Source organism: Rutidosis leptorrhynchoides, chromosome 3, assembly GCF_046630445.1.
Source record: "Rutidosis leptorrhynchoides isolate AG116_Rl617_1_P2 chromosome 3, CSIRO_AGI_Rlap_v1, whole genome shotgun sequence".
In the NCBI taxonomy this organism is placed as follows: Eukaryota; Viridiplantae; Streptophyta; class Magnoliopsida; order Asterales; family Asteraceae; genus Rutidosis; species Rutidosis leptorrhynchoides.
In genome coordinates this window covers 675,703,807-675,724,102 of record NC_092335.1, presented here as the reverse complement: position 1 = coordinate 675,724,102, position 20,296 = coordinate 675,703,807, and positions in this window count along the sequence as shown.

Genomic DNA, 20,296 nt, shown 5'->3' with positions numbered 1-20,296 from the left:
CATTACCTTACTCTCTTCTTCTCCACCACCTTGTCCTCTTACTTCAACCTTTCACCCGTCTCCACCATGAGCTTCCACCACCATGAATTACATTAACCACCACAGCCACAAACAACAACCACCAATGTTTCTTCTGTTTTACAAACCACAAAACCGCCACTTTATCACCATATTAAACCGTTACAGCCTCATGTTGTTATTATTGTTTAAGTTAAAGAAGAATCGAACATACCTGCTACTCTAGTTCCTGTTTCTGTTTCGGAAGTAAATCAAGACAATGAGTATGATGATAAGCGATAAATTAGATATTGATTTCGTGACTTGGCAAGGTGATAAAGAAGATGTTGAATAGAAATGAGGTGAGATTAAACGGATGAAGGCTTCATATATTTCTTTTCTGTTTCCTTTTTGATCGAACCCCACACCCCATCGAAAACCATTTGCTTTACATAATGCTTTTCGAAAACCAGCTGTACAACTTAAAGAATTACGTTTTTTGCCAATAATTATGAAGTAGATTTAAATATTACTTCCTTTAGTCAATTCTCAATACCCACCACAGACTTATTTCATCAACCTACCATTATGGCGTATTTTTTTTTCTTTACCTTGGTGGCTGACACCATCACTCATTTACACCCCACAATCCTTTAGTGAATGTAAATTTAAAACATGCTGAGGACCTTCGAATCCTTTTAGTCAACTAATGTGCACATGAAACTTAGGCTTTAGATGGCCATGGGTTGTGAACATTTATATTCCGGTTCCTAATCGTAATACACGGGCCACTATGAATGTCTTATTTGTCATACGTTGATGATGATATGATGATATGGGCGAAGCATGATATTGATATATAGAAGATAATGACCACGTTGATGTTAAAGTGAATGATGATGGTTATTAGAAGATGACATAATGGTGATTGAATTTTTCATGTTCCCACTTCTAATTGCCGTTCAAAAGACTTCCAAACTAAACCCAATTGTTTTTGCAACCCTACCATGTTCGATCACCAAGTATCATCATCGTTAACCTTATTATTTTAATATTACTAAAACATATAAAGTGATATATACTCATTGATTATCGACAGGTTACAAGCAAATAAACCACTTGTTAATTTATGAGTATAGTCAAAAAGAAAAAGAAAATTTCATTATAGACGTTTCCTTGTTGGGACACCATGTTTATAATATCCATTTGGGCTAAGTAAATGATTGTATTATCTGGATCGTGATACTTTAGTTCTATTTTGGTCTGACGAGTAGATAATTATAGGATAACGGTGATGATGCATTATGTTAGGATAAGATGACGATGGATTACGGATATGATAATGGTAATTAAGAAGAGTGATAGTAATAAGATGAGAATTAGATGTATGTTGATAACGATGATATTACAGGAGAAAGTATGTTGATGATGATATGAGGGTGCTACGTGATGATAAATCATGATGATATGATTTATTGATGATAATTAAATTGTTGCTGCTACAATCGGTATGCAACTGCTAGTTCCTATATACCGCAAATACATTTATGGCTTAACAAGGTGTTGGACTAGACTCTTAACAAACAGGTTGATTGTTTTGTGGGTCTGTTGAGCCCAAAGTAAACGTGGGCTGCTATATTCGGTTTCCAGTTAGGCCAAAAATCAGATGATAGAAGGAAGTGGAAATAGATATAGTGGGATTACGTTTTAAAACAGAAATGAGGCAACAGAGCCATGGTCTTGAGAGTTTGTTGGGTGTAATCGAGAGGTCGCGGGTTCGAGCCTGGACTGTGGCATTTCTTTTTAGAATAATAAGCCGAAGAAGAACACACAGAAACATTAGTTAAAAGGATTTAAGGATTTAAGGTATGAGATAAATAAGAAAGGTTACAAGCAGAACAATGGTTTGGTACGTTATCGGGTTAGCGGGACGTCGCGGGTTCAAACTCGGACTTGGGCATTTATTTTTAAGGGCTACTTCTTTGAGGTAGTTTACTTATTATTATTATTATTATTATTATTATTATTATTATTATTATTATTATTATTATTATTATTATTATTATTATTATCTTTATTATTATTATTTTTATTATTATTACAACTAATATTATTATATACATAATAAGTAAAAAATAGGAAATATGATAACTATACCATGAATATAATTATAAGTAATCCTTATTAAAAGATTTTATTTATACGTTATGTAAATATTAATAGATATAAAACCATTTTATTTTTAAATGCTAATTTAACTTATATATATATATATATATATATATATATATATATATATATATATATATATATATATATATTTTGAAATAAGTGTCTAACATATTTAATTAACTTTTTAATTATTAAAATATTAAGACGAATATGAAAGTATACATACATATATATATATATATATATATATATATATATATATATACATAACAATTAAAATATATATTGTTCTAATATAGGTTATTAATATAAAAATGATATAACTAATAAATTTATATATAAATAAATTTGATCAATTACAATTGTGTGTGTTAATATATATATAAATTATATAGGTTCATGAATTCGAGGCCAACCTTGCATTTTTCAGTATCGTCGTATGCATATTTTTACTACAAAATATCGTATTGTGAGTTCATTTGCTCCCTTTTACTCTTTACATTTTTGGGACTGAGAATACATGCGCTGTTTTTATAACTGCTTTATTAAATGCTTTTGAAATATATTTTGAACTGAGAATACATGAAATGATTTTATAAATGTTTGACGAGATAGACACAAGCAAAACATTCCTCGAATGAATTATTATGCAGACAGAAGTTCTGTGGATTATTATTGAATTAGTTGGACGTTATAATTGCCACTAATTGTTGTGAATATTTTTCCCTGATTATTATTGCTTGGTAACCTAAGAATTAGAATCGGGTATGGCCCTAATTCACGCGAATCCTAAAGGTAGCTATCGGGTTTAACACCCCCACCCAGAATGTTCACTAGACGAAAGAGCTAGTGGGCGTGGTGTTTAGTACTTCGAAGTTTATATATTATACAGATGAGATGTTCTGTTTTGGGAATATTATTGATGCGCATTATATGTTAAGGTCGGTTACCAAGCCAAGCTATGAAATCAAAGTGAATGTTATGTATCGAGAGAATGATTTTTATACACAGGTTATGTGTATGAGATTTTGTACACGAGATATGTGTACGGTTACTAAGATTTACGAAAAATGGTTTCGTACACGAGAAAGGTGTACTGTATTTAAAAGATATCGCATGTACATTACAGGTGGGTATAGGATTCGGCCCATTTGTACCATGCAGCATTTAAATCTTGTGGTCTATCAAAAGTACTGAATTTTATTGTTTACGATAAACCTATGAACTCACCAACCTTTTGGTTGACACTTTAAAGCATGTTTATTCTCAGGTATGAAAGAAATCTTCCGCTGTGCATTTGCTCATGTTAGAGATATTACTTGGAGTCATTCATGGCATATAGACGTCAGTTCATCGCAATGGTACCAGATGTTATTGTATTCATCCAGGAGGATTTGGACGGGGTATGACAACTTGCTTTACTTTCCTTCTTGCGTGGAATACTTCAACTGCTATTTAAGGTGAATTTCATAGCCCCGTTTTTACATTTTTATGTTTTTACATTGGGGTGAGACACATGCTTTATTTTAAATTCTTTGACATGCTAGACACAAGTACAAACTTATTATGCGACCAACATGAGTATTTTATTATGTTCATTTGAAACATACAAATCCCTGCTTTGTAATATCATTAATTGCTAGATGAATTAAAGTGGCAAACGGAATTATTATAGATAGCGCTATTGGGAGTAACGTCCCGCACTGTTGACATCAGGTCAATTGGTGGTATAATAATGATCTCGACAATTACATATGTATTGTTACGGGGTAAAATCGTTTAGTTTTGATATATTACGCTAATGGCATACTTTTGATATACATGATATATCGACTTATTTAAATCTTGTGGTCTAACAAACTTACTCAAAATTAAACCTATGTTATTCACTCAACCTCGTGTTGACTTTTTAAGCATGTTTATCTCAGGTAATTAGAAGCTGTTGATGTGCTACTTTGTAACACCCCGTTTTCCCCATATGTGATTTATAGGTGTACCGTGTATGTACGATAGGAGTATGAAGGCTTCGGGACATGTTCTAGGGTTAAAGTCTTGTATACGAGAAAACGAGTCAGGTCATGTTGTATGTCGCGGCGCGACATAGGAGGCAGCGGCACGGTAATTAACTGGAATCAGGATCAGGAGGCATGTAAACAAGGGCACCAGACCACGGTTTATCTCGCGGCGCGGAGAAGGGTGTCGCGGCGCGGCATTCAGCTGATTTCAATTCCAGAAGGCATGTTAAGGAAGCCACCAGAAGACGTTATAGGTCGCGGCGTGGTGATTAAGGCCGCGGCGCGGCATTCTGGGTGAGCTGGTACCAGATTTGCAATTTTAAAGGGTATTCGAGGGCATTTTGGTCATTTCCCGTATGTGCCAGATTTGGGATCTTAAATCCCATCCACTCATCTTTTTCTTTTATTTCTTTTTCCTTTTCTTTCTATTTTCCTCTCAAAAACTTCAAACCCCAAATTGATTCAAAGGGATTTTTGGAAAGGAAGAAGCGGGTTTTGATCGAAAGCGTAAGAGACAAGTTTATTCTCCTCGTTCTTAGCTACAAGGTGATACTAGCGGTAAGCTCTAACTCTGAAATTTATTTTTATGTTCATCATTCAAATTTAGGTCTTTTGATTGTATGTTCATACATGGAACCCCACTAGTTGTTAATGGAAGATAATAACTAGGATTCGAGTTTATTAGTGATGGAGGCGGGTTTTGGGTTAGTTGATGATTTATCCTTGTTTAGGGCTTTAAATAGAGTGTAATCACTATGATTAGTGATTATGGAAGTGTTGGAACTCATTTGGGTGTGTTTGGTTGATTAATTTTGAAATGGGTCAAAATTAGGGCTTTGGTGTCAAATTGGGCAAGACAAGTATTTAACGCTTGTGTTCGGGTTTAATTAGCTTATTAGGACCATTGTCACTAGTGTTAGTGATTATTAGTTAGTTTGAGCGCGGTTTGTACTTGGAGGTGCATTTGGGTCGAGATTGCACTAGTTGTCAATTTGGGTTGGTTTGTAAATCCTCCCTAATTGTGTTATTGTATTTGTGATAATGGAATAGGTACATTCCATCGGCGAGTTGCGGATTATTCGGTGGCATTCATCAAGGCGACAAGGTGAATGTTAATATCCTATGTGCATATGCATGTGTAGGATGGGTGCGGGTCGGGTGGAGTGGTTCTCGGTTATAGAGTCCACTTCACATATAGGTGGGTTTGATGGACTTGTGTACAGGTCCAATTGGCACGGTTGTGCGCTTTGGTTGACCACCTTTGGCAAGGTGCACACTTTGTGTGTACGTTATCACAGGTGCTTGTGATGCGGATTATATATGTAGCGACCTCGACAAATCGTCAAGTGACGGCGTCGTCTACGTAGGTCCCATTGCATGGTCATAAGTCTTTAAGACAAAGTTTGACCAAAATATGTCGCCTTCATTTCAAAATAAAGATTGTTTCCAAAGTTTACAAGAATTGTTCAACCAAAAGTTAAGTTACAAGGTTATAAGTACAAAGGAAATCTAGGCGACACGGTTTAAAGTAAAGTCATAAGACGCTCCATGAAAAGCATGTATACTTGACATCCAATGCAAGTATCAAATAATGAGCGGAAGCATGTATCACATATCGTGCAAGACCTGAGAAAAACATAGAAATCTGTCAACGAAAACGTTGGTGAAATCATAGGTTTAAGTAAGTTTGTGAGTAAAAGTAAAGTAAGTCGAACCACAAGGTTTGCAAAGTTGAAATAATAGTAATACATTCTAAAAGTTAATATTCACGAGCACCCAATTATCAAAGCTTAACATTCCATCCATTGTATACCCCATCCATAGTGCTAGAACAAACACTGATTCTCGAAAATATATTTCATCCGTAGACGGTAGCGAACCGTCAAAGATGAGGGTTGTCAACCCATATGGCCATATAACATAAGTTCTCGCTTACACCATCTGATGTAACTAATGATAATCGGATTGAGGATTTTCGTTCTAAACTCGTATGTAGAATGTTTGTTTTCCCGTTCTTGCGTTCACTTAGTTCAAAAGAATCGTTTATGTTTTCTCATCCCAAAAGTAAGTTTAAAAGAGTAAAAGTGGGACTATGATCTCACCTTGTATGCACGAACAAAAAGTACTTCGACAAGTAACGTGTGCAAAGAACAATGCTAGTCTTGACCTAAACAAATAGGTTGTATCAATAACGATAGTCACGAAGGGTCAAAGATGTTCAATTAGTCCTATGGCTCGTTACGACTCGATTAATATAGCACGTGGATCAATTTGTCAAGTTTCATGCACGACACAAGTAGTTAAGCATGTTAGAACGATTGTATAATCGTTTGGTTAAGTTTGACTAAAAGTCTCACTTGGTCAAAGTCAAAGTCAACGGGGTCGGGTCGGGTGTCCGACAATTTTCTCATGATGAGAAGTCATATACGAGCATAATAGTCAAGTTTCATGGTAAACGGGGTTATAGTAAAGCGGGAAACATTTTTGTGACATGAAAAACAAAGACAAAATGAGCTGGGCAGTATGCGCGGCGCGCTATGGGTTGCGCGGCGCGCACCCAAGTGTAAATCCTGATCAGAACTTAACCACGAAGGCAAACATCTGGGATTTCTAATTCTGCGCGGCGCGCGGGTATATGCGCGGCGCGCAATACCTGGGAAACATGCAGTTTGCAGAAAAATGGTCCAAGTCACGAACCAAAATACAATTTAACACATCTCATGCACCGAAAACACTTAAAACGCATATCATATATCATTAGAAAGGTAATTTGACAAGGAGAATAACTAAACGCATTTACTCAATCAAAACCAAACAAACTCATATCAAAATCACCATTAATGCTCATCATTTATTACTCCAATTTCATAAATGCCATATTATGATTCGGGAAATTAATGCACATGTGTAATACGCCGTTTTGAAGATAATCAAGCATACAATACAACTAAACGCAAACAAAACAACATGGCAATCATTCAATGCATCTAAGATTCATTTCAAGTTCATCAAACCCTAAACTAAATTCACCAAATTTCATAATCAAGTTTAGGAGGTTTCCTTAATCAAACTTTACATCAAAATAAAGCTAGTAACACTAGGAGCATAATTAAAACATGAAGTCTTAGCATCTAACAACATATAAACACTCAAATCTCAAGGTTAAGCATGTTATCTTTCAATATGAACTAGTTACATCAAAATAACAAGAACAAGCATACAAATCACATAATCATACTAGACTTGAGCCATAGACACTAATCAACAACCTTTTAACTCAAAAATCTCAAGAACACATAAAATTAGTGATTTTAGAAAGTTACCCAAATGAAATGAGATTGGTATGGAATCGAAGAGGAGATCACGAGGAGTTCGAATATGTAATTTGTTTGGCCCGAAGCTTGATCGTTTGAATATGGATGATGAATTGCTTTATGAAGAATTTGAGAAAAATATGAAAGTGTTAGATGAAAAGGAAAATGAAAATGAAGAAATGAGGTGGAAGTGTTGACTAGTCAAGTGGCTAGTCACCACTTTAGTGTTTTGGCAAAACAAGTCCCTCTACTTCCAATCGGGTGCGTTAAATTACCTAAACAAGATAAATCGAAACGCGTATTAACGGGAGATGTTATAAACATATAACGGAGTTTAAAATAGTTAAACGGAAAAGTTGACGGAAAAAGGCGGGATGTTACATTACCTACACCTTAAAAGAAATTTCGTCCCGAAATTTAGGTAGGCGTAGTAGTCGTTGTTTCTTCCTCGGAATCTGACGTTTCCGGAACCGGGAATAGATGAGGGTGTTTCTTTCGCATTTGATCTTCTCTTTCCCAAGTAAACTCGGGTCCCCTTTTGGCGTTCCAACGGACCTTGACAATCGGGATCCGGCTTTGTTTCAATTCCTTCTCGACGTAGTCCACAATTTCAACCGGTTCCTCCACAAAATGAAGTTTGTCATTAATAGTAAGTTCCTCGAGAGGAACGACGATATCGGGCTTGGCAAGACATTTCTTCAAGTTAGATACATGAAAAGTAGGATGGACGGAGCTTAGTTGAGGCGGAAGATCCAAACGATACGCAACGGTTCCAACACGTTCTAAGATTTCGAAAGGACCAACGTACCGCGGATTTAGTTTCCCACGTATCCCAAAATGGATGACACCTTTCCAAGGTGCGACTTTTAACATGACGCGGTCACCGATTTGAAATTCGAGGTCTTTGTGTCTTTTGTCGGTATAGCATTTTTGACGACTCCGGGCCGTCCGAAGCCTATCTCGGATTTGAAGAATCTTCTCGGTGGTTTCGTGAATGAGGTCGGGCCCAGAAATTTGCACGTCACCCACTTCGGCCCAACAAAGAGGAGAGCGACATTTTCGGCCATATAATGCTTCAAAAGGTGCGGCCTTAATACTCGCGCGATAACTATTGTTATATGAGAACTCGGCGAGGGGTAAGTGCTTGTCCCAAGCTTTTCAAAAATCAACAACGCAAGCCCGTAACATATCCTCCAATGTTTGTATGGTACGTTCACTTTGCCCATCGGTTTGGGGATGATATGCGGTACTCATGTCTAAACGCGTTCCCAAGGTTTCTTGTAACACTAGAAGTGAAACGAGTATTTCGATACAGGATAAATGACGAAGATACACCGTGTTGGTGTAGAATCTCTTAAGATATGTTTGAACAAGTCAGTTAAGGTTCGAAAAATGTTCGTTAGGACTATTCACCCTCGTGCCGAATACTAATGTAATATAAGGAGTTTCTCTATCCATGGAGAAATGTTACAAGGAGTTTCCTTAAACGGAAATGCGAGCGATAAAGATAGGAGTGAAATGAGGACCTAGAATAGGATGAGCTTACATCTCGAGGTTGCCATAACATGCCTCTAGTTGTCAAAAGTTGAAGTCTGAAAGAGAAACGAGGTAGTACACGTAGTTGTATAGTTCGGGGTTGAACAATAGTTGACCGATTATCAGAAACACAAGGGCGTTAAGTCAAAGAAGAGTGAAGTATCGTTGGATTGTGTGTTATCTTAAATTCCAGTAATATCAGACGGTGATGGTGAAATAACAGAGGTAGGTAGTGTGGTACGGGATGACGAGAAAATTGATCGGATCCACAATTTAGTATTCGAATTCTTCGTGCAAAATAACAAATTTTAGTTATGTTAATTTTTGAGTCGAGAGAGTATGCCTTTCGTCGTTCAAGTAGAAATATTTCCATGTTTGAGTTCCATCTGTTGCTATACGATTTTTAACTAGAAATGTTGGTGTGAAGAATCACGCTCAAGGTGCGAACACGGAGAGGTTTAAAGTTTTCCTTAGTGAGTTAACGAGTTTAAAAGTCGTGTAACACGAGAAAAGTCAGAAATGAATCTTCGGTAATAACAGACGAGATCTAAGATTTTTACGAATACAAGTCCGAGTTGGTAGAGTTTCCTGATTACATGTGGCTTGATTTCGAGATTGATTGTAATGCCTTGACCATTAACATCATGGTCTAGAAAATTGGACTTCGTTCAACAGAAATTCTCACTCGGAGAATTTGGTATAGAGTTGCTCTTTTCTCAAAAGTTCGAGCGTAAGATGGTGATGTTGTTCGTTTTCCTTCTTTACTTAAATAAGTTAAGATGTCATCCATAAATACGATAACAGATTTGTCTAGATAAGTTGCATACGTGGTTTAGGAGGTTCATGAATACGGACGGAGTCCTAAATAAATCAAACGGTACTAAGAGAGATTTACAACTACGTTGCGAGTTCGGAAAAATGGCTTAGGAGACATCGTCTCCCTTAACCCCCAATTGATGATAACTGGAACGGAGGTTGATTTGGAATACACGGGATCCACGCAAATAATCATGAGGTAATGGATACGAGGAAGAGGGTATCGGCTTCCAACCGAAAATTACTCGGTTCACAATAATCTATACCTAGTTGTAGGGAAACAATTTCTCCCTAACGAATAGGTTCTGAGCTCCTTAGTTCTATAGGTGCCGAGTCCAATTTCTTAACGTATATCCTCCGATAAAATTTATAGACACACAATATCTTTCCGTTGGTCGCTTACATTGCCTTAGTAGTATCTAGGGGAAAAAGGTGGAATGTAAAGAGTACAAGTCAAGGTCTCGGTTGTAAAACGTCTAGCGGTAATCGAATCGAATAAGTATGAAATATACGGTTTATTGTGAAGAAACGTACCCGTGACTAGTCCATCGTCGTCTCGGGCATCCTAGGCGTTGATGTTGAAAGTTCAACGGCGTGCGTTGGGGTTGATTTCTTCTTTGGGCACACATTCCTAAAATGACCCAGTTGACCACATTCGAAGCAAGCACCCGTCCTGTGTGCGTTGGGCATCATTCGAGCGACGGGGGTGGTACTTCCACAACGTTTGGCGACGTGACCACTTCCTTGGCGCCGGTGGCGAAACCTGCCACATCCTTCAAAGTGATGCTTGTGGCATTCGTTACAAAAAGGTAGTTTTCTGGCATAGCCTTTCTTGTCGTTGGAGGTGAAAGGCTTCTTGGCGGGGTTGTTATTATTGTTGTGGTTGCTAAATTGAGAGGCTCCCCATGTTCTTTTGTTGTTACTCGGGTGGTTCTCGACCATTGGTGCCGGTGCTTCCATTTCATTCACCGTTTCCAAAGTTTGGTGGGCCTTTGCTAAAGCCTCTTGTAGGTTAGTGGGTTGGGATGTCATTACCCCGTGTTGAATGCTCTTAGGGAGGCCATCCATGTAAAGTTCGACTCTTAGGGATTCGGGAGTCATGAGATTGGGACACATTGAGGCTAGTTCGGTAAACCGTTGATTATAAGCTTCGAGGTCATTCCCGACCGTTTTTAAATTCCTTAGACCCTGTTCGAGCCTTCGAGTCTCGTCGCGCAGAAAATATTCGGTGATCATTCTTTCTCTTAATTCGGTCCATGAGAGTGTGTGGGCTCCATCGATACCCACCGATTGTACGTACTTGTTCCACCACGAGAGAGCAATGCCGGTGAAAGTGAGGGTGGAAAACTTGACCTTATCTTGGTCTCGACAACCGCTTGTGTTAAAAACGGTCTCCATTTGTTCAAACCATCGGGTGAGAACAACCGGTCCTCCGGTTCCATCGAAAGTGGGAGGGTTGTACTTCATGAAGTTCTTGTAGGAGCAACCTTCGCTTGAATTACCGGCTCCACGATTGGTGTTGTTAGAAAAGTGATCGGCCACGGCCGTACCCACGGCGGTGGTTATCATGCGTTGAAGAGCTTGTTCTAGAGTTTCGAGAGGAGTATTGTGTTGACCTTGGTGAGCCATTGTTCCTTCATGACACAAGAATATCGTTGGTTAGTATTTTCAACAATACTAACCGGAGTATGGAATAAGGATAAAGAGAAAATTTTCCTTGACTCGCCTTAAATTCTCTATGTCATAGTGTCGGAACGTCCATGTGAATCACCGTAATATAATCCCGGAAATTATATTACCCTGATTCTCATGTGCATTTAACATTACTTCATAAAGTCAAGGTGGCGCATCAACAAAATTTATCAACGTAAGATCAAGATCGAATACGAGTTAGATATGATAGAAGAGTTCGAGTATAAATGCACAAATAGTCAAGTAATTCCTACTTCAGTCTATATGCCGGTTGTAGTCTAGATTCACCTATGTACCCTATGACTCGGGGTGGACACAAATGAACTCTAAATCCCTACAACCAAGGCTCTGATACCACTGGTAGCGACCCCGACAAATCGTCAAGTGACGGCGTCGTCTACGTAGGTCCCATTGCATGGTCATAAGTCTTTAAGACAAAGTTTGACCAAAATATGTCGCCTTCATTTCAAAATAAAGATTGTTTCCAAAGTTTACAAGAATTGTTCAACCAAAAGTTAAGTTACAAGGTTATAAGTACAAAGGAAATCTAGGCGACACGGTTTAAAGTAAAGTCATAAGACGCTCCATGAAAAGCATGTATACTCGACATCCAACGCAAGTATCAAATAATGAGCGGAAGCATGTATCACATATCGTGCAAGACCTGAGAAAAACATAGAAATCTGTCAACGAAAACGTTGGTGAAATCATAGGTTTAAGTAAGTTTGTGAGTAAAAGTAAAGTAAGTCGAACCACAAGGTTTGCAAAGTTGAAATAATAGTAATACATTCTAAAATTTAATATTCACGAGCACCCAATTATCAAAGCTTAACATTCCATCCATTGTATACCCCATCCATAGTGCTAGAACAAACACTGATTCTCGAAAATATATTTCATCCGTAGACGGTAGCGAACCGTCAAAGATGAGGGTTGTCAACCCATATGGCCATATAACATAAGTTCTCGCTTACACCATCTGATGTAACTAATGATAATCGGATTGAGGATTTTCGTTCTAAACTCGTATGTAGAATGTTTGTTTTCCCGTTCTTGTGTTCACTTAGTTCAAAAGAATCGTTTATGTTTTCTCATCCCAAAAGTAAGTTTAAAAGAGTAAAAGTGGGACTATGATCTCACCTTGTATGCACGAACAAAAAGTACTTCGACAAGTAACGTGTGCAAAGAACAATGCTAGTCTTGACCTAAACAAATAGGTTGTATCAATAACGATAGTCACGAAGGGTCAAAGATGTTCAATTAGTCCTATGGCTCGTTACGACTCGATTAATATAGCACGTGGATCAATTTGTCAAGTTTCATGCACGACACAAGTAGTTAAGCATGTTAGAACGATTGTATAATCGTTTGGTTAAGTTTGACTAAAAGTCACACTTGGTCAAAGTCAAAGTCAACGGGGTCGGGTCGGGTGTCCGACAATTTTCTCATGATGAGAAGTCATATACGAGCATAATAGTCAAGTTTCATGGTAAACGGGGTTATAGTAAAGCGGGAAACATTTTTGTGACATGAAAAACAAAGACAAAATGAGCTGGGCAGTATGCGCGGCGCGCTATGGGTTGCGCGGCGCGCACCCAAGTGTAAATCCTGGTCAGAACTTAACCACGAAGGCAAACATCTGGGATTTCTAATTCTGTGCGGCGCGCGGGTATATGCGCGGCGCGCAATACCTGGGAAACATGCAGTTTGCAGAAAAATGGTCCAAGTCACGAACCAAAATACAATTTAACACATCTCATGCACCGAAAACACTTAAAACGCATATCATATATCATTAGAAAGGTAATTTGACAAGGAGAATAACTAAACGCATTTACTCAATCAAAACCAAACAAACTCATATCAAAATCACCATTAATGCTCATCATTTATTACTCCAATTTCATAAATGCCATATTATGATTCGGGAAATTAATGCACATGTGTAATACGCCGTTTTGAAGATAATCAAGCATACAATACAACTAAACGCAAACAAAACAACATGGCAATCATTCAATGCATCTAAGATTCATTTCAAGTTCATCAAACCCTAAACTAAATTCACCAAATTTCATAATCAAGTTTAGGAGGTTTCCTTAATCAAACTTTACATCAAAATAAAGCTAGTAACACTAGGAGCATAATTAAAACATGAAGTCTTAGCATCTAACAACATATAAACACTCAAATCTCAAGGTTAAGCATGTTATCTTTCAATATGAACTAGTTACATCAAAATAACAAGAACAAGCATACAAATCACATAATCATACTAGACTTGAGCCATAGACACTAATCAACAACCTTTTAACTCAAAAATCTCAAGAACACATAAAATTAGTGATTTTAGAAAGTTACCCAAATGAAATGAGATTGGTATGGAATCGAAGAGGAGATCACGAGGAGTTCGAATATGTAATTTGTTTGGCCCGAAGCTTGATCGTTTGAATATGGATGATGAATTGCTTTATGAAGAATTTGAGAAAAATATGAAAGTGTTAGATGAAAAGGAAAATGAAAATGAAGAAATGAGGTGGAAGTGTTGACTAGTCAAGTGGCTAGTCACCACTTTAGTGTTTTGGCAAAACAAGTCCCTCTACTTCTAATCGGGTGCGTTAAATTACCTAAACAAGATAAATCGAAACGCGTATTAACGGGAGATGTTATAAACATATAACGGAGTTTAAAATAGTTAAACGGAAAAGTTGACGGAAAAAGGCGGGATGTTACAATATAACCCCAATGGCGAAGGGTTGGTATTGAGTTGCGGATGAGTAACCCCGATGACGTGGGTTTTGATATTGAGAAGTGAGTGGAATAATTATGCGTGTACGTATATAATGTATTTATTTGTATAGTATGAATGTGGCATTGTCGCGGTGTTCAAGACACCACATTCTAAGTAACGAGTAGTATTGTCGCGGTGTTCAAGACACTACTCATTGTTTGATTGACATGTGGTATTGTCGCGGTGTTTAAGACACCACATTGTCATGGGAGTGGATGCCGCGGTGTTCATGGCACCACTCATTATTTGATTGACATGTGGTATTGTCGCGGTGTTTAAGACACCACATTGTCATGGGAGTGGATGCCGCGGTGTTCAAGGCACCACTCATTATTTTGATTGACATATGGAATCGTCGCGGTGTTCAAGACGCCACATTGTCATGGGGTGAGTTAGTCGCGGTGTTTAAGACATCACCCGGGGGATTAGTGATTACGCGGTGTTTAAGTAACACTATTGGATGTTATGAACTCCGACGGTATTTTACGAGTACCGTTCCCTTGTACGATTGGTTAACCATGGTTGTGTGTTGTGATGTAGCTAACCCTTCGGGTGTAGCTTATTGGCGTTGTTCACATCGTCATTGGTGAACTTATATTTGTTATCATTTTAGCTTGTTGCTTAGTGATCGTACGGTATGCTTAGCTTAGCCTGCCTTTATGCTTGGATGCTCCGGTATGCGTTATTTGATTACTTCTGTGGCGTGTCCATTTTATGCATATATATGTATGTAGTATATTCTCACTCACTAAGCGTTAGCTTACCCCCTCGTTGTTTACATTTTTATAGATTTGCATGGAGGAGGTGGCTCGGGTAAGCGTGGGGACTAGTGGACTTGCGTAGTTTGCTTTAGAAGACGTGCTTTTTATTGATTAGGATTGGGTAGCGTATCCCCAATCACCATGCTCGGTTTTGTTGGAATTTAAAATAGTCGGGTCGTGTTTGCTCGTTCGGATATTTAAACTATGTATTAAATGTTTAAAAGCTTATTGAATTTGTTATTGTGTTAAAGATGTTTTTGGAAACATAAATGGGACCTAATTATTAATGTATTAAAAAAAAATTACGGGCCGTTTTAAATACGGGTTGGGCTATTTCAAGTGGTATCAGAGCATGGTCTAAGGGATTTAGGAGACTTGAGATAGGTGCCTAGACTTAGACTTTTGTGTGTGCTTATTTGTTGCGGGACTTGTAGGTGAACGGTCGGAACGAGTTATAGTTAGTGCCTTGTTTGTAGGTGGACTAACTAGGATTTTTGGTTCGTGTTGTGATGCTATTTTCTTGCGTGTGTTTATATCGCGTAGGATTTTCGTTGTGCTGGTTATATCATCGAGCGAGGTGGTCGTTGTACTAACAAGTTGATACGGCGTGTGTGCGTAATAAGGACTTGCAAACCTTATTACGGGTGCAAATCGTGTCTAACAAGTGATGTACGACGAGTGTTTAGCAAGATGGGGCGGTGTGTTGCGTGTGATTTTATACGTTCGTGGACTAATCGTTTGCATTCTTTAGAATGACGACGCGAAACGAGATCGAGACGAATAACGACGAGCTTAACACTAGAGTTGCGGCCGCCATTGCGGAGAAAATGGGTGCATTTCGAGAAGAAATGGATAGGAAGTATTCCGAGTTTCGAAGTAGTAGTGAAATGGAGCGATGTCTTAAGAGCTTCATGAGGACTAAACCCCCGATGTATGACGGAAAACCGGATCCTTTGGCTAGCACAACATGGATCTCGGATGTCGAAGGGTGTTTTCATACTATTGAATGTCCTCCCGAGAAGAGGACAAGACTCGCTACTAGTTTGTTGATGGGGGATTTCTATCGGACCTTGAATGATGACTGGAAGAGTAAAATTAGCCGGGATCAAGCAAAATCGTTTGCGGAATTATTCGACTTGGCTAGAGGTTTCGAGTCGTATTCGCGATCGAAGATGGGTGAACCTTCAAGCGAGAGAAAGGTTATTTCGTATGGTGCTCCAAGTAAGAGGACTAGGGGTCCGAATGTGAGCACGGGTGGTACACGGACGAGTATATCGGATTCTAGTGCGTCTAGATGTTACAATTGTGGCGTGAGGGGTCACAGGTCTTGGGAATGTTCGGTGCCAAAGGGTGATAGCACGGTGTGCTTCAATTGCCAAGAAGAAGGACATCGTAAGTCGGAATGTCCCAAGTTAGCGGGGATGGGTGCAGCAAGGAGACTTTAAGTTATGGGTGACGTTCCTAATGGAAGTACCCTATGGTGATGTTTTGATTAACGGGCGAAGGGCGTAAGACTTGGTGTAACCAAGCATTCCTTAGTATTTGGGAAATGTTTCTACCAAGCCATGGAAATGGGTTTTGGTGTTCGGATGTAAGCGCGTGTTCGCTTTTGTGTTGAAGTTGATGAACCATGAGGTTCTTCGGGAGGATTGGAACCCGAAAGAGATCGAGTGTTTGATCTCGATGTATATTGGTAAAGGAGTCTACGTGACGCGACATTAGGTGCCTCTTTCATACCTACTAGCGTGGTGTTCGACTCCGATTGTGTTGCGGTTACATTGTACTTAGGGTACCGAAGTGAAACCCTTAGGTACATGAGTGATCAGGTGAAATTTGACAAACTAAAGCAATTGGATGACCGCGATAGTATAGTTTGTGTAATTTGTGGTACACTTTTCGTTCAAAGTGTTTAAGGATAGGTTAAGATCCTTGGTATGCTCAAGGTTGGAGCAAGATATGGTGATGGGTCGTGTGAACCCAATTATTGGTAAAGTCTACCTTTGGTAGCATCGTACGGTCGTACAAGATGCGGTTATGGAACGTAGTTCCAAGTGGGGGAGTTATACTCCCGCATGATGAAGTTCTAGTGTGAGAGTTCGGATGACGTTTTTTTTAGTAGATCCGAAAATTTTGTTGGGACCTAGTTTTGGTCGATTTGTGGTAGAGTACAATTTCGGTTAAATTGAACTTATGATTTTGGATTTGAATTATCACTGAGGTGGTAATGTGGTAAATCTCGTTGAGAGATAATGGACGTGTTTGGCGAGCAAGGTGAAATCTCTCAGTTAAGGGATGTGCGTATCGGATTCTCTTCTAGAGAATTATTGTTTTGTGCCTATGTTTGATATAGGTGGTTCTTGCTCGATTGTGTGGATGGTTAGTGGTATCCGTTAGGGTTCACTATAGTGTACCAGAGCGCGATGTTGCACTACTCGTTGTTTGAGGCCAAAAGTGCGTATGTGATTGGTGAAGCATGACCTTCGGGGTCCGCTGACTTCATCATGAGTGTAGTGTTATATCGGTGAAGCATGACTGTTGACGGGGTCCGCTGACTTCATCCGGTGTTGAGATAGGGAAGTGGATCTCGTGTAGTTCGGATTCACTAAGGCGCGTGTAGTTTTCGGCCAGCCTTCATGTTGCGTGATCTATTGGCTGTTTTATACGCCAATGGTGGGGTCGTAAGGACCATGTTGTGTGATCTGTTGGTTGTTTTATACGCCAATGGTGGGGTCGTAAGGACCATTTTGGTGTGCAATAGTAGTATTTTGCTCACGTGTTTGCGGTAGTTGCGTATTAGACGTGTTTGCGCACTACAAGGGATGTTAAGTGGTAAGTGTTATCCGTTAGATTTCACTTCTATTTGGTCTTCATCGATTAGATGGTTGACCTCAGTTTGGGACGTGCTTACTTCTAGCATTGTACTTGGTATGGTACGCTAAAGGGTTGATATCTCGGTACGGGATTGGTGGAGTTTTCCCGATATGAGGGATTGAGCAAGTTTTAGTGCTCGGATTTGTGGACTTGATAAATCGCGAATGACGATTTAGCTGTTAAGGGTAACTCTATGAGAAGAATTGCCTAGAGGAGTTGGAAGGATACGTGGCGGATTCGCGTATTCTAAGTGATCATTATAGACTTCGGATCTCGCGTGTATTGCACGGCTCGGAATGCGTGCAAGTGTGTAATTAGTTAATGAATTAATCTTCGGGTTAATGAGGAATGTGTCGGAAGTCAGATTGGAACGACTGTTTGAGAACCATCGAGTGTAGGTTCGATTTGGTTAAGTGATTGGGATCACGAGGACGTGATCGAATCTAAGTGGGGAAGAGTTGTAACACCCCGTTTTCCCCATATATGATTTATAGGTGTACCGTGTATGTACGATAGGAGTATGAAGGCTTCGGGACATGTTCGAGGGTTAAAGTCTTGTATACGAGAAAACGAGTCAGGTCATGTTGTATGTCGCGGCGCAACATAGGAGGCCGCGGCGCTTCAATTAACTGGAATCAGGATCAGGAGGCAGACCACGGTTTATCTAGCGGCGCGAAGAAGGGTGTCGCGACGCGGTATTAAGCTGATTTCAATTCCAGGAGGCATGTTAAGGAAACCACCAGAAGACGTTATAGGTCGCGGCGCGGCGATTAAGGCCGCGACGCGGTATTCTGGGCGAGCTGGTACCAGATTTGCAATTTTAAAGGATATTTGAGGGCATTTTGGTCATTTCGCGTATGTGCCAGATTTGGGATCTTAAATCCCATCCACTCATCTTTTTCTTTTATTTCTTTTTCCTTTTCTTTCTATTTTCCTCTCAAAAACTTCAAACCCCAAATTGATTCAAAGGGATTTTTGGAAAGGAAGAAGCGGGTTTTGATCGAAAGCGTAAGAGACAAGTTTGTTCTCCTCGTTCTTAGCTACAAGGTGATACTAGCTGTAAGCTCTAACTCCGAAATTCGTTTTTGTGTTCATCATTCAAATTTAGGGCTTTTGATTGTATGTTCATACATGGAACCCCACTAGTTGTTAATGGAAGATAATAACTAGGATTCGATTTTATTAGTGATGGAGGCGGGTTTTGGGTTGGTTGATGATTTAGCCTTGTTTAGGGCTTTAAATAGAGTGTAATCACTATGATTAGTGATTATGAAAGTGTTGGAACTCATTTGGGTGTGTTTGGTTGACTAATTTTGAAATGGGTCAAAATTAGGGCTTTGGTGTCAAATTGGGCAAGACAAGTGTTTAACGCTTGTGTTCGGGTTTAATTAGCTTATTAGGACCATTGTCACTAGTGTTAGTGATTATTGGTTAGTTTGAGTGCGGTTTGTGCTTGAAGGTGCATTTGGGTCGAGATTGCACTAGTTGTCAATTTGGGTTGGTTTGTAAATCCTCCCTAATTGTGTTGTTGTATTTGTGATAATGGAATAGGTACATTCCATCAGCGAGTTGCGAATTATTCGGTGGCATTCATCAAGGCGACAAGGTGAGTGTTAATATCCTATGTGCATATGTATGTGTAGAATGGGTGTGGGTCGGGTGGAGTGGTTCTCGGTTATAGAGCCCACTTCACATATAGGTGGGTTTGATGGACTTGTGTACAGGTCCAATTGGCACTGTTGTGCGCTTTGGTTGACCACCTTTGGCGAGGTACACATTGTGTGTACGTTATCACAGGTGCTTGTGATGCGGATTATATAACCCCAATGGCGAAGGGTTGGTATTGAGTTGCGGATGAGTAACCCCGATGACGTGGGTTTTGATATTGAGAAGTGAGTGGAATAATTATGTGTGTACGTATATAATGTATTTATTTGTGTAGTATGAATGTGGCATTGTCGCGGTGTTCAAGATACCACATTCTAAGTAACGAGTAGTATTGTCGCGGTGTTCAAGACACTACTCATTGTTTGATTGACATGTGGTATTGTCGCGGTGTTTAAGACACCACATTGTCATGGGGGTGGATGCCGCGGTGTTCAAGGCACCACTCATTGTTTGATTGACATGTGGTATTGTCGCGGTGTTTAAGACACCACATTGTCATGGGAGTGGATGTCGCGGTGTTCAAGGCACCACTCATTATTTTGATTGACATGTGAAATCGTCGCGGTGTTCAAGACGCCACATTGTCATGGGGTGAGTTAGTCGCGGTGTTTAAGACATCACCCGGGGGATTAGTGATTACGCGGTGTTTAAGTAACACTAATG